Genomic DNA, 12,966 nt, shown 5'->3' on the forward strand with positions numbered 1-12,966 from the left:
AGAAATAAGGGCATGAAAAATTTGGATCATATGTTTATCATTTGAGTGCTACAGCAATTTTTATTCCCACGATCTAATAACACAACAATTTCAGAATAACTGATAGGAATCTGTAGCTCTCTCTAAACTCTTCTCCTCCCACTGACATCTTATAAATTTTTCTACTGACTTCCAAAGCCGTTCTCAGATGCTTCATTCCTGCTGGAAGAAGAAAAGATGCTTCAAGGTTGGCCAGCATTTATCTTTGCCACATTCTTCTCAAGAGACTGAAGCCTTTATGCAGACAGGTTCCTTTTCATCCACATATGGCAGGGACAGACCGAAGGGAATGTGAGACACAAGGTGTTACATTGGAAGACATTTTAATTATGGCTTTGAAAAATGTCGATTGCAATATGAGGTCAGAGCAAGCAGGAAACTTGAACGTTTATTAGACTGTACTTCCTGAACAACACTAAGCAAAAATGCTTACCTGGATTTTGCAGGTTACAAATGAAACAATGCAAATTAACATTCTATTAGTACAAGCAAAAAAAAAGGCAAACCTACTCTGCTAGCAGGCTGCTACTCCTGTTGTACTGACACCCCTCAGCTTGGCGGGATAACTTACTTGAACAGCAGGTGTCAAACACACTTTCCTGGAAAAAGCTGCTCCAAAGAACAGGTCCTCTGCAATGCGTATACTTCCAAACCATGTGAGCTGTATTCTCATTTTCTGAAACCACCTATATTCACATAACCCAGACTGCAGTTGCAGATCTCACTCCAGTAATTAGCATTTACTCTCAGATGCTGCAGGGCATCTGATACTAACACTGCTACCATAATTACACCACTATAATTGTAAATGAGCCACAAATTAGGCAAAAGGACATGAATCTGAAATATTTCTTGGACTTTGCCTACAAACTTCTCAATGTAGGAAGAAACCTTACAGCTAGTTTCTCTTCCACAATTGATACAGTGCTATTCTACGTTCTCCAGTAAATGTGCTTTTCAAAAAAAAAAAAAAAAAAATCTAGCTAATGTTTGATTTCTTTAAAAAGACATGAGGAAATAAGTTAGCAGAAACAGTAAAGAAGTCAAATGAGGTAAAAAGAAAGCTGCAGATAACAAGTTTCTGAAGTTCTGTATAAAGCGTTCACTCCAATTGAGGTATGTCACCAGAACTGCCCATGACCTGTTGCCAGTGTCACAAATCAGCATAGGTTTGAGGGGAAGAAACTGATATGAACTGCTGCCTGGGAACAGATATTAGCTGGTGGTAGTGTAATGTGTCATTTGCTTGAAGCATGTCACCCACGAAAATACTACTGAGTACCAGAAGCTCAGAAAACACAAACATATAAAAAGTGTGGTTGATTGCCTTGACAGTGATCTGTGTCTATTGAGCTACAGCAGATTCTTGCACTGAGCACACAGCCTCTCCAAATTACCCCAAGGAAGCACTGAGAAGCAAAAACGGGACTGAAAATCAGGCTGTAAATGTATTGCAGATAAGCTTTTAAGTGGTTATGAGACCTAAGTTTCATCTGGGAAGGAGGACAAAGCACAATAAAAGCTCAAGGTATGTGAAGCAGATCTGCACTGGCAAAGGATGAGTGTTAAACAGGTGTTCTATGTAATAAAAAAAAAAGTTGTGCTAGATGCCAATTATTTGCCATCACGGGGCTGCCTTGGCATCCCCACACATCACCTTCACCATAGCTGCCGCAACAGCAGCAGGAGACCTTCCTTTGCTTGCTTTCCACACCATCTTGATTAGCAATCTTATCTGCACCACCACACTGTTTTGCATGAGCAAGAAAAGCTTAAGTATCACATTGTAACCTAATATCTCCCTCCCACGCTTACCACTCCCATTTTTTAAACTTCAAGGTGGAATCTGGGTCCCAGTGCATCTGACAGGGCTTCCCTCACTGCAATGAGGGATCAGCCACCCTCAGTGGGTAACTGTGGGTACCAGGTAAATCAAGAGAGAGAGATTTCTCCAGTCGTTCCTCTCCCACTGCCCAACTCAGGCTGAATCAGAGCAACTTTATCTGAAAGATAGGAAAATAAATACTCATAGTACAGATAGAGGGGAGAGGGCAGCCTCTATTTGTCAACCAGGGATAGTGAAAACGAGACATGCAGGCATTTTATCACATTCCTGGAAAGTTACTTTATCATTTGATTTCATTCTCTTCTCCTGCTTCTCCAATATTCAATGCCAATTTCCTCTCAATTAATTTAGCCCCAAGAGCCTATTTATAGACAGCTTGACCACTGTGGAGCAAAACAAAGAAAAAAACCAGAAAGCACTTGATAAAGCACCATTTATCTTCAGAACTTCATAATGGGCCATATGAAGTGTGTATGCATTCTAACCAGAACATGTAACATTTCAAGTACCCTTATATGTCCCACAAGTTATTAAATTTTTAGTTTTTAGAATCTAATCTCAGATCATCAAAGACTTAAATCAACAACAGTTTATATATAAAATGAGATGCACATGTTTTTCAATATGAGAAAGTGCAGGCACATAAAAAATACAATAGAGTGTTACAAGATTAAAGTTCATTTAGCATGACATTTGTAGCAAATTCCTTTTCTGAAGTAACATTGCAGAACCCAGAATTATATCAAAACCAGAGATGTACATTTTCTTGTACTTCAGAGGAAATACTGATGGTGAGATTTCTAGGCCAGTAATAATAATGTGTTAAAGTAAAACAAAGAATCTGCTCTCATTGCTTCTGCGTTTTGTTTTTTTTGTGTTTGCCTTCCCTCTGAATCCAGGACCTTATACACATTTTTTCATAAACCCTAAATTTACTAGATATTAAATCATATTTCTTGACTCCAAACTAGTATTATATATTTTAAAGGCACTTTCTTCGTGCCAATCAGCCATAGCAAGAAAACTGCTTTTCCAAGGTTCTCAACAGAAGGGAAATTACTAAGTATATTATTATTACATCAGGAATATTTAACGGTGATCATATGACCAGTGGTTGAAATTCCAGTGAACATATACCTGGGTTTCATTTAGGTATATTAGGTAAAAGATCATTTGAATATAAATATTTTTAAATCCAGATAACACATAATGTCAGAGGCATTAAAAGAAATTAGTATGCGAGCTAAAACCACATTACTCTCAGTTCTCCCTTCCACATGATCTGTAGGGTCTGGAATGCATTCTGAGCTTGTTTGTTTGTTTTAATTGAACCTACAACCAAGGACTATTTTATTTCATGGAGTTTCCCAGAATCCACCGCAACACCTGAATAACTTCCATGGTGTTTAGTGTCCCCTCCCTCTTCATATCACAGTGGAAAATCACTTGTTGATTAAGAAACACTGTTTGCACACATCACCCTGATTGTAGGCAATGTAAAAGAAACGTGCTTTACATCAGCAGGGGACAACGACTGGATTTGGTGCAGTATGGATTTTGACTGATTCCAAAGAAAACTGTTTCCTGCACATACAGACTATATATGCTCATTTCTCTCAAATGAAGATGTCTGCCATGAGAGACTGCAAGCTTTTGCCAGAGAAGCATGGGTGCCTACAGTCTGTCTCCAAGCAATATCCTGTGGGCAGCAGGTTAGTAAACAAGGAACATGGTCTGATGTTTTGGTTTTTTTTCTGCAAGGATCACATTTCTCTAATTAGGTTGCAAGTTTTTTTTTGGGGGGGGGTGTTTAATGTTTGTGTATATTTACTGAAAAAAGTTACAATTTTCAGTGTCAAGGGCTTTGTCAGCACACCCTTTAGAAATGAAAGTACTAGTTAGATTTATTAGTTAGAACATCAGCCACAGGCACAAGGAAGCTATTGTGTATATGCCTGGTAGTTTGTTGTGAAGTTTCTCCTCTCCCAGTGCTTGCTGGAAGGATCCTCTTCATGCAGTATTTGGAGCAACTGAGCACTCACCACATATCTAAATTGTGTAACAGATGGAAGGTTCAATAATATCTCCTACACCAAAAGAAGAAAATGTAAATTTTGACAGATTTAAAAAAAATAAAAAAACAAAAGCACAAAAGAAACAGGGGATAGTGCTAACAGATTACAGAACTGATATTTGAATAAAAAATCTACAGTAAACTAAAAAGTTTTTCTCTGGACTAGCATGGCTGACGATGGGAGCCCCTTATGCATTCCCCTTTACGAAAGGGGATGCATAAGACAACTAGCAAACCATGCATTCAGGACATGAGCACAAGTAATAACATTCATATCAACAGAGCAGGAAAGCAGAGAAGTACACAGCTTTTTTCTCATGGCTTTTATAGAAGGGAATCATAAGAAAACTCTGACCCTGTGCAAAATCCTTTGAAGCTGGATATAAGCCTTCTCTACAGCAGCCAAGAAACAGTTTGCTGGATCTTGTCTAAACACTTACTGCTAACACAGTTTAAACACCACTTTGATTAGTCTGGCTGCATCCATCTGAACCATGCAATGCTTACATTATATATTACTTATTTTGGTTTATATAACATGCTCCATGCATTAATTTTCCATATAAATAGCCAGCAATTAGGAAAAATTGCCAGCAAACATTATCAAATTTCCAGTACCCTCATGATGTAACAATTCTTAAACAGCAGTCAATTCATCTCTCTTCTTCATGAGAGGCCTAAATGTAAATACAACTAGATTCAACTTGATCGCCAAGTCGGACAAATGGTCTTTAAAATAGTTTCATTGTAGCTTTCATATAACTCAGGAAAATGCCTCCAGTTAGGAGAAATCACTGTTAACACTGCCTTTTTAACACTGTTAACATTGCAGAACACCTTGCCTTGAGAGCTGGATTTTACTACACCACAAAGCATTTATGGACCCCTAAAAACAGGCCATCAAAATGTATATTGGGAAAAGATGGATTATTTCAGACGGTGGAAGACATCATCTCCAGAAAGCCACAGAAAAGATACCAAGCTAGTTTAAATTTCCATCAAAACAGAAGAGATCAAAGGATTGGATGAGCAAGAGGTAAAACATGCTACCTACACATTGTGAATACCAAAGCAGCATCAAAGATGTGCAAGGCTGCAAGTGCAAGGCCAGCAGAAGTTCAGCCAGTTCCCAAAGTGTCTTATAAAGACAAGTGCAATGGAGCCTTCTCCCAGCAGCTGTGTAATTTCTGTAACTGCTACCTTTGGCTCACCCTTTCACTATCTATTAAATGGGTAGGCAATTATCAAATGGAAACCATCACTCTTTTGCAGGCTGCACACGCAGATACTTTGGAGATTCCTTTGTTTCTCCTTTGTGCTTTCCTCCCAAACTTTCCAGGTCACAGAAACAATCCCAAATTATATTAATTAAAACCTTCCTCACTAGTTCTTACATGTTTCTTTCAGTTAACTGACTGGAGATAAACCAAAACCATTGGGGATAGGAAAAAAGAAAATTCAGCATTGAGCACAAGCAACAGTTTCCGAACTGCAAATCTGCAGATTTGGACACAATTCTGTAGCCCCTTCTCCTCTTTCAATTGGGCACATCCTAAGCACTCCCCAGTAACAAGACAGCTGAGCAAAGGTTATTTACTCTTACATTGGAATTTGGTTTGCTTTTTAAAGCAGAAGTTTGTTTAATAAGATAGCAGAACTAACAAAACCAGACTAAAACGTGGACACAGAAGAGATGCAATATGACAGCAAACTTCTCTCTTGACAGTATTTTGCAGCATTTGAAAAATTTAAAAAGTAAATGGAGGAAACTCTGGGAGCTAAGTGATCGGCCATTCTTAGACAGTTAAATGTCTCTTTCAGGAGGCTTTTCACAGTATTCTATATAAATATTCCTGCTTAGTTTATCCCAAGCAATTATTCATGCTATGTGCAGACATTTTTCCCTCCTCCACCACTCTCTTCAGAAATACATAATTATTCTATAGTCATTCTCTCCTGTCATTCCCCATCTTGTGCCTACATTTTCTGTTCTTTCCCCTGAATTCCCTTAAAGTAGTCAATATTTCTCCTTTTCAGGACTGAAAAATGCAAGCTAAAGATCGACTTCCAGATGAAGTCCCATCTAAGATAACTAAATTGCAACAAATCTTTGCAACTGTATTATGCAGTGGTGTGGCAGCTTCATGAAATTCTATTCTGGAAAACCTCTCTAGTACCTGGAAAAAAAGGTGATAAAAAGGAATTACCTGCTCTTGAAAATATTAGTCATAGAAAGGGCTGAAAAACTACTACATATAGAGAATTTAAATCTAGATGCAACCACCAAAACCAAAATATCTGAAGAGGAGAGTTTGTGGGAGCATGAGAAGGCCAACTGGCAGACACCTCTAGGACCTACATGAAATGCAAGAAATGCTAGTTATGAGAACAGACTTTGCTTTCAGAAGGACCGGATAGTTACAGAGACTTTCAAAGTTATTATCTGCCATTTCTCATTTCTCTCTCTCCATCAGAGTTTAAAAAATTCAGGTCTCCTTTCTCTCACTATCGTCTGAAGTTGTTCTTTCTCCAATTCCCTGTGCACATACCATGATTCACACCTCTCTTCATCATTTTTGTTACCTTCCCTTTGTAACCTCCTTTTCTCTGACATTCCTAATTCCTCAGTTGAACATGACAAGAGTAAAACGATTCCTCTTTCTACTGTCCAACCCTGTCACTTCCCATGCCCCCAAATCCTCTTAAAGAGTCTAATCTCTCGGCCCTTCCCTCTTCTGCCAAACACTGTTCTGTACTTGCTCTGAACTTCTATAAATTTTATTTCAAAATCTGTACTTACAAACATTTTACAAAGCAGCATTCTAATTGCTCCCTAAGTGTCATCCACTTAACTCTTCTCTCATCTCTAGTTTCAGCTGTAAGATCTTTGGGAGAGTTAACTACCCTGTTATTCTCTTTCAGTGTCCTGAAAACCTGGGATATGATGAACACAACTACAGCTATCTGAATCTAGCAAAATTAGGAGGGCAATCATATTATTTGTTCTGTATAAGAACAACACTTTTTCTCCTTTTCTTACTATTGCACCATAAGTTTAGCAAGTACCAAATACTCCCACAGAGGGTAACTACATATGGATAATTGTATCTGGGTTGTGAGATCTGGATACCTGTCCCCAGAGTTTTCAGAGCCAGCAAAATTCCACTCATCTATTACACCAGCACAGAAGGCACCTATCCAGCTACGTGGACCAAAGCCAAAGCAATAAACCCTTTTCATTTATTCCTTTAGAACATCTACTCAGGTTCAGACTATCAGTCGTTACTGCAAGTTGCTCGGTGACCTGAAACTAAAACCAGCAAGGACGACAACAAAGCTGGCAGGCAGTGCTGTGGCACAGCTGCAGTTGGTGTAGCATAGGAAACAAAAGAACAGTTGAGGCTGCAGGTGTTCTCATCACCAACATTCAGCATGATGGAACATTTAAACAGTACTGGTTAAAATACAACTAACTTCTGTCCCCTTTAACAAGACTGAAAGTTACCCAAGTTAACAGGATTGCTTTCAGAAAAAATACTTTCTCCCCCAAAAAAAGCGTAAGTGCCTAACCCAGTGAATGCAAAGTGGTTTTGGTCTCCACATTTTATTTTAAAGTGGCAATGTGTACAAAGCTTTTTATTATTAACTACTGTAATTAGCAGACTATAAACATTTATCATAAAAAATAGGAAAATAATACAGCTTTAAATGCCATCTACTAGCACTATTCAAAACATTTTCCGTTCTGATAAAAATTCACATCAGCTAAAAAATATTTATTGCCAATTGATTTTCTAAGAGATGCAGTTTTCAATGAATGAACATGGTAATTTCACACAGATACAGTTACATCTTATGTCTAGATTCAGAGGTGGCACCCATCACGTCTTTAAAGTTGCATATTTTTCCAATCCCCTCCTTCAGCATTATTTTTGGATAAACATCAAATTTTCAAACGTCTTCTCAATAACTTTTTATCTCATCTAATAAAGCCATGGTAATATTTAAACATATTTTGGATCCTACAAGACTTATAGTATTAATATTTTCCAGCTATAAACAATACAATTTAATTGAACAGTGTCAAAATGCTATTCATTAATATTGATTAGATTACAAGTTCACTGCATGTGCAACTCATCCTGTATTAATGACAAAATGATGAACACACCTGTTTTATCCCCTAAAATCTCTCTACCAAAGGTCATGCAGTGGCAGCTCCTCATAAATTTCATTTGCCATTACACAGGTTATTTAACTGGTTCGATTTAATCTTTCTGAAGTTCATAATCAAAGAAATAAGGACTTCCATAGCTCAGCAATGAGAATTCTCAGTTAATAACATTGACTATTCAGCATAATTTTTAACATACTTTAACTATGTTGAAAGCAACAGTTCATTCCTATTCCCTTTCCTTAAGTCTCCTAAGTAGTTTTACAAGCAAAACCTGCTGTAATTAGTTTAAGCAGGAGAAGTAGTTTTCTCAGTGGTTATTTGTAAGGATGTTTGCTCTTAACTCTGCAGTCTAAAGTTATATTCCATCAAATTTCCTTTAAAATGCCCAGAAAACTGTAAAACAAAAGAAAGGGTTTTTTCCCTCTAAAATCATTCTGCTTTGCCTACTTCACATTATAGCATCTGCATTTCTGTCACTTTGTTTTTAATTCTTTATAAACAATTTATACAAGTAGAGCAGTTCCCATGATCAGATTTTTAGATATAGGTACAATTGTTTGCCCTCCGCTTAAGCCATACAGTATACAAACTGTAATCCTTTCACCCAATTTTTAAAACATGATTGTTGTCTATTATAAGACATAACAGAAAGAAGCCAGAACGGTTCAGATGATAAAGGTCCTGCACGGAGGAAATAATGAAAGCTAAGCCAGATTCTTCTGCCTGGTTTTTGCTCATAAAAATATCACACTTAATTAAGGAGCTTTTTTTAAAAAAAAAAATTTCTGACTGAGCGTATAATCAGCAAAAACAAATCAGGCACCAGTCAAAACAAATAATCCCTTTGATTTACTCCTCTGATGACTCTAAGTGGTTGAGTGTAATTCATTCTTGAAAGAATTTCGCTCCCCAAATCCCACACTGTGAGCAGCTTTCAGCCCTGTGAACAAAGCGAAGTGGTCTCTGGTTTTCACGAGGAGGCTCAGTGATGTGGAGAACTTTGGCAGGGCTACAAAGGCTCGGCAGAATGGAGGCAGTCTAAACAGATACGGCTGTTTGGTTTCTCTGCCGGAACTGCTGAACATAGAAGTAACCTCTACGAACCCTTTCTGCTCACCCAAAGTATCACAAAAAGCACAATTCATGATTAAGATTGCTTTCTGTGGACAAAAATGTGCTTCAAAATGCCCTTAAATAACAAGCATGTAGAAATGTTAAATAGTCTGTACATACAGAAGAACTCATCCAAGATTGCTAAAAGCTTAAAGGAAACATCATCAGCACAAAGGGCACAAACCAAGTCAGGAAATTAAGCCCCAGAATACCTCTGGTTGTTCTGCCTGGAAAATACAGGCAGAAGAACCCTTTTAGATTAGGCACTTAGAAGGAATCTTGAAACACTCAACCTATATCCCTGTGGGATAAACTTTAGGCTTTGTTTCAGGGAGAAAAAATAAAAAAAGATCAAAAGAGTCCTGTCTGATGCTCCAGGTATAAGACTGGATGTCATGGAGTAACCTAACTGCTTCTTTCTGAGCATCTTTCTCAGTTCTCCCAACTTTGTGGACTTCTACAAACTAAAACTGGAGCAGACTGGCTATATCTATACTGTTGCAACTGGTATTGATGGATCTTCACTTGGCCTCATTCCCTGTACTGGGCAGCTTCAGACAGCACAGGTTCAGCTTCACTGACCTGACCCTGGAGACTTGCTGTCACAGCATGGCAGGGTGGCCAAGAGCATACTAAGGCAATTCCAGTACTAAAACCTCATTGAAAAAGAAAGTAGGAGATGCATTTGTCCAGCACAATCACTTGTGGGATCTTAATAAATCTAGTGCTCCACAATGTTCAAATTCTGTATGATACCCCCAGCCTCCACCTCCTAAGCCACAGTAAGATGATTTAGAAAGGGTACATTAACTTGTCAAGTATATAAAGCACCATTCAAAATATTTAATTTCACTGTAGAAACCTTTTATTGTTATGGCATGATTTTTTAGTAATACAGTTACAGCAAAAGTGATTCTCTCCAAGTTACTAAACCAGTAATTTATTAATCATTCTAGCCTAGTAACTGCTGTAAAAAAATGCACTAAATAGAAGCCACAAACTCTATTTCCCTTGAGCAGCTTTCCCTGGATACACAGCAATCCATTTACAGCATGCAGAAATCAGCTAGTGAAAGGATTATAACAATCTCTTTTATAGTTAGAAAAGTAATAGTTCCTGAGCATCACCGGGAACCTCTTTCACATACTCTTTTGAACAAGACAGTCAATCAAAAGTACTAAATCAACTTTCAGTTTTAGCATTTTTCATTCTTATAAAACACAACAAAAAGCTGAAAACAGTGTCACAGGTTTGAAAAAGACATCTCTATACAGTTAAAAATTATCCAGTATGTTCAGTTAATTAAGAATAATGCAGAAAATAGAGGCTAGGGAGAAAAAATGTGCCCCAGCAAACAGCAAATGAATCTGTTGGAGTTAGTTACTGCGCCTTGACCTCTGCACAGCCTCTTGAATGAAGCCTTAATCAAAATGAGGTTTGCAGATATGATTTTGTTTATTAGATGTAATTTAAATAAAAATCTCTACTAAGAAACTGAGCTGGATTAGAATTTTACAGAATCACAGAATCACTAGGTCAGAAAAGACCTCCACGATCATCGAGTCAAATGATTCCTATCAGCCACTAAAACATGCCCCTGAATATCTCATCCACCCGTCTTTTAAACACCTCCAGAGACGGTGACTCAACTACCTCCCTGGGCAGCCTGTTCCAGTGCCCAATGACCCTTTCCATGAAAATTTTTTTCCCGATGTCCAGCCTGAACCTCCCCTGGCAGAGCTTGAGGCCATTCCCCCTTGTCCTGTCCCCTGTCACTTGGGAGAAGAGGCCAGCACCCACCTCCCTACCACCTCCTTTCAGGTAGTTGTAGAGAGCAATAAGGTCTCCCCTCAGCCTCCTCTTCTCAAGGCTAAACAACCCCAGTTCCCTCAGCCACTCCTCATAAGACTTGTTCTCCAGCCCCTTTACCAGCTTTGTTGCTCTTCTCTGGACACGCTCCAGAGCCTCATCATCCTTCTTGGAGCGAGGGGCCCAGAACTGAACACAGTATTTGAGGTGCGGTCTCACCAGTGCCAAATACAGGGGGAGAATAACCTCTCTGGTCCTGCTGGTCACGCTGTTTCTGATACAAGCCAAGATGCCATTGGCCTTCTTGGCCACCTGGGCATACTGCTGGCTCATGTTCAGATGGCTGTCAACCAACATCCCCAGGTCCTTCTCCTCCAGGCAGCTTTCTAGCCACTCTTCCCCTAGTTTACAGCTGCACAGGGTTGTTGCATCTCAAGTGTAGAATCATAGAATCATAGAATCAATTGGTTAGAAAGGACCTACTGGATGACCGAGTTCAACCATTCCTAACACTCCCTAAACCATGCCCCTCAGCACCTCATCCACCCATCCTTTAAACACCTCCAGGGAAGGTGACTCAATCACCTCCCTGGGCAGCCTGTTCCAGTGCCCAATGACCCTTTCCATGAAAAATTTGTTAAACATCATGCCATTGGTCTCAGCCCACTGGTCCAGTCTCTTCAGACTCCTTTGAAGAGCCTCCCTACCCTCCAGCAGAGCGACACTTCCACCCATCTTAGTGTCGTCTGCAAACTTACTTAGGGTGCATTCGATCCCCTCATCCAGGTCATTGATAAAGACATTGAACAAGGCTGGACCCAGCACTGAGCCCTGGGGACACCACTTGTGATGGGCCTCCAGCTGGATTTAACTCCATTTGCCACCACTCTTTGGGCCCAGACATCCAACCAGTTTTCCACCCAGGAGAGTGTGTGCCTGTCCAGGCCAGAGGCTGACAGTTTCTGAAGCAGAATGCTGTGTGTCAAAGGCTTTACTGAAGTCTAAGAAGACTACATCCACAGCCTTTCCCTCGTCCAGTAGTCGAGTCACTTTGTCATAGAAGGCGATCAGGTTAGCTTGGCAGGACCTGCCATTTATGAACCCGTGTTGACTCAGCCTGATCACCCGGTCCTCTTGCATGTGCTTCATGATAACACTCAAGATCACCTGTTCCATGACTTTCCGCAGCACAGAGGTCAGACTGACAGGCCTGTAGTTTCCTCCCTCCGACCCTTCTTGTAGATGGGTATAACATCAGCCATCCTCCAGTCAAGTGCAACTTCCCCAGTCAGCCAGGAGTGCTGGAAGATGATGGAAAGTGGTTTGGCAAGCACGTCCACCAGCTCCCTCAATACTCTTGGATGGATCCCATCCGGCCCAATAGACTTGAGAGTGCCTAATTGGCCAAGCAAATCTCTAACCACTTCCTGTTGTATCATGGGAGCTTTATTCTGCTCCTCTAAGTCCTGGGTATGTACACACAGGGAACAACTTTCCTTACTACTAAAGACTGAGGCAAAGAAGGCATTAAGTACCTCAGCCTTGTCCTCATCCTTTGTCACAGTTGTCCCCTTTGCATCCAATAAGGACTGAATATTCTCCCTGCTCCTCCTTTTATTGTTAATGTATTTATAGAAAGATTTTTTATTATCTTTCACTGATTTGGCCAATATGAGCTCTAGTTGGGCTTTAGCCCTCCTGATTTTTCCTCTGCACGATCTCACTTCCTCCCTGCAGTCCACCCAAGACGCCTGTCCCTTCTTCCAAAGTTCATAGACATTCCTCTTCTTTTTCATGCCCACCCATATCTCCCTGCTCAACCAGGCTGTTTTTTTCCCCTGTCAGCTCATTTTCCAGCACATGACGACAGCTTGCTCCTGAGCTGCTAGGGTTTCCTTCTTGAAGAGC

At 39.8% G+C, this 12,966-nt stretch overlaps 1 protein-coding gene and 1 long non-coding RNA gene across 5 annotated transcripts in view; one reads left to right on the forward strand and one right to left on the reverse strand.

Annotated features, from left to right (window-relative positions):
• The window catches only part of CPQ (carboxypeptidase Q), a 157,199-nt gene that overhangs the window by 69,362 nt on the left and 74,871 nt on the right, over window positions 1–12,966 (reverse strand). The gene's annotated exons all lie outside the window — the stretch shown is intronic.
• On the forward strand, window positions 3,361–10,834 carry LOC128851408 (uncharacterized). Its single transcript, XR_008448778.1, has 3 exons — window positions 3,361–3,597; window positions 4,792–4,995; window positions 5,997–10,834. It is a non-coding gene; the product is annotated as an uncharacterized LOC128851408 (long non-coding RNA).

Source organism: Cuculus canorus, chromosome 2 (assembly GCF_017976375.1).
Source record: "Cuculus canorus isolate bCucCan1 chromosome 2, bCucCan1.pri, whole genome shotgun sequence".
NCBI lineage: Eukaryota > Metazoa > Chordata > Aves > Cuculiformes > Cuculidae > Cuculus > Cuculus canorus.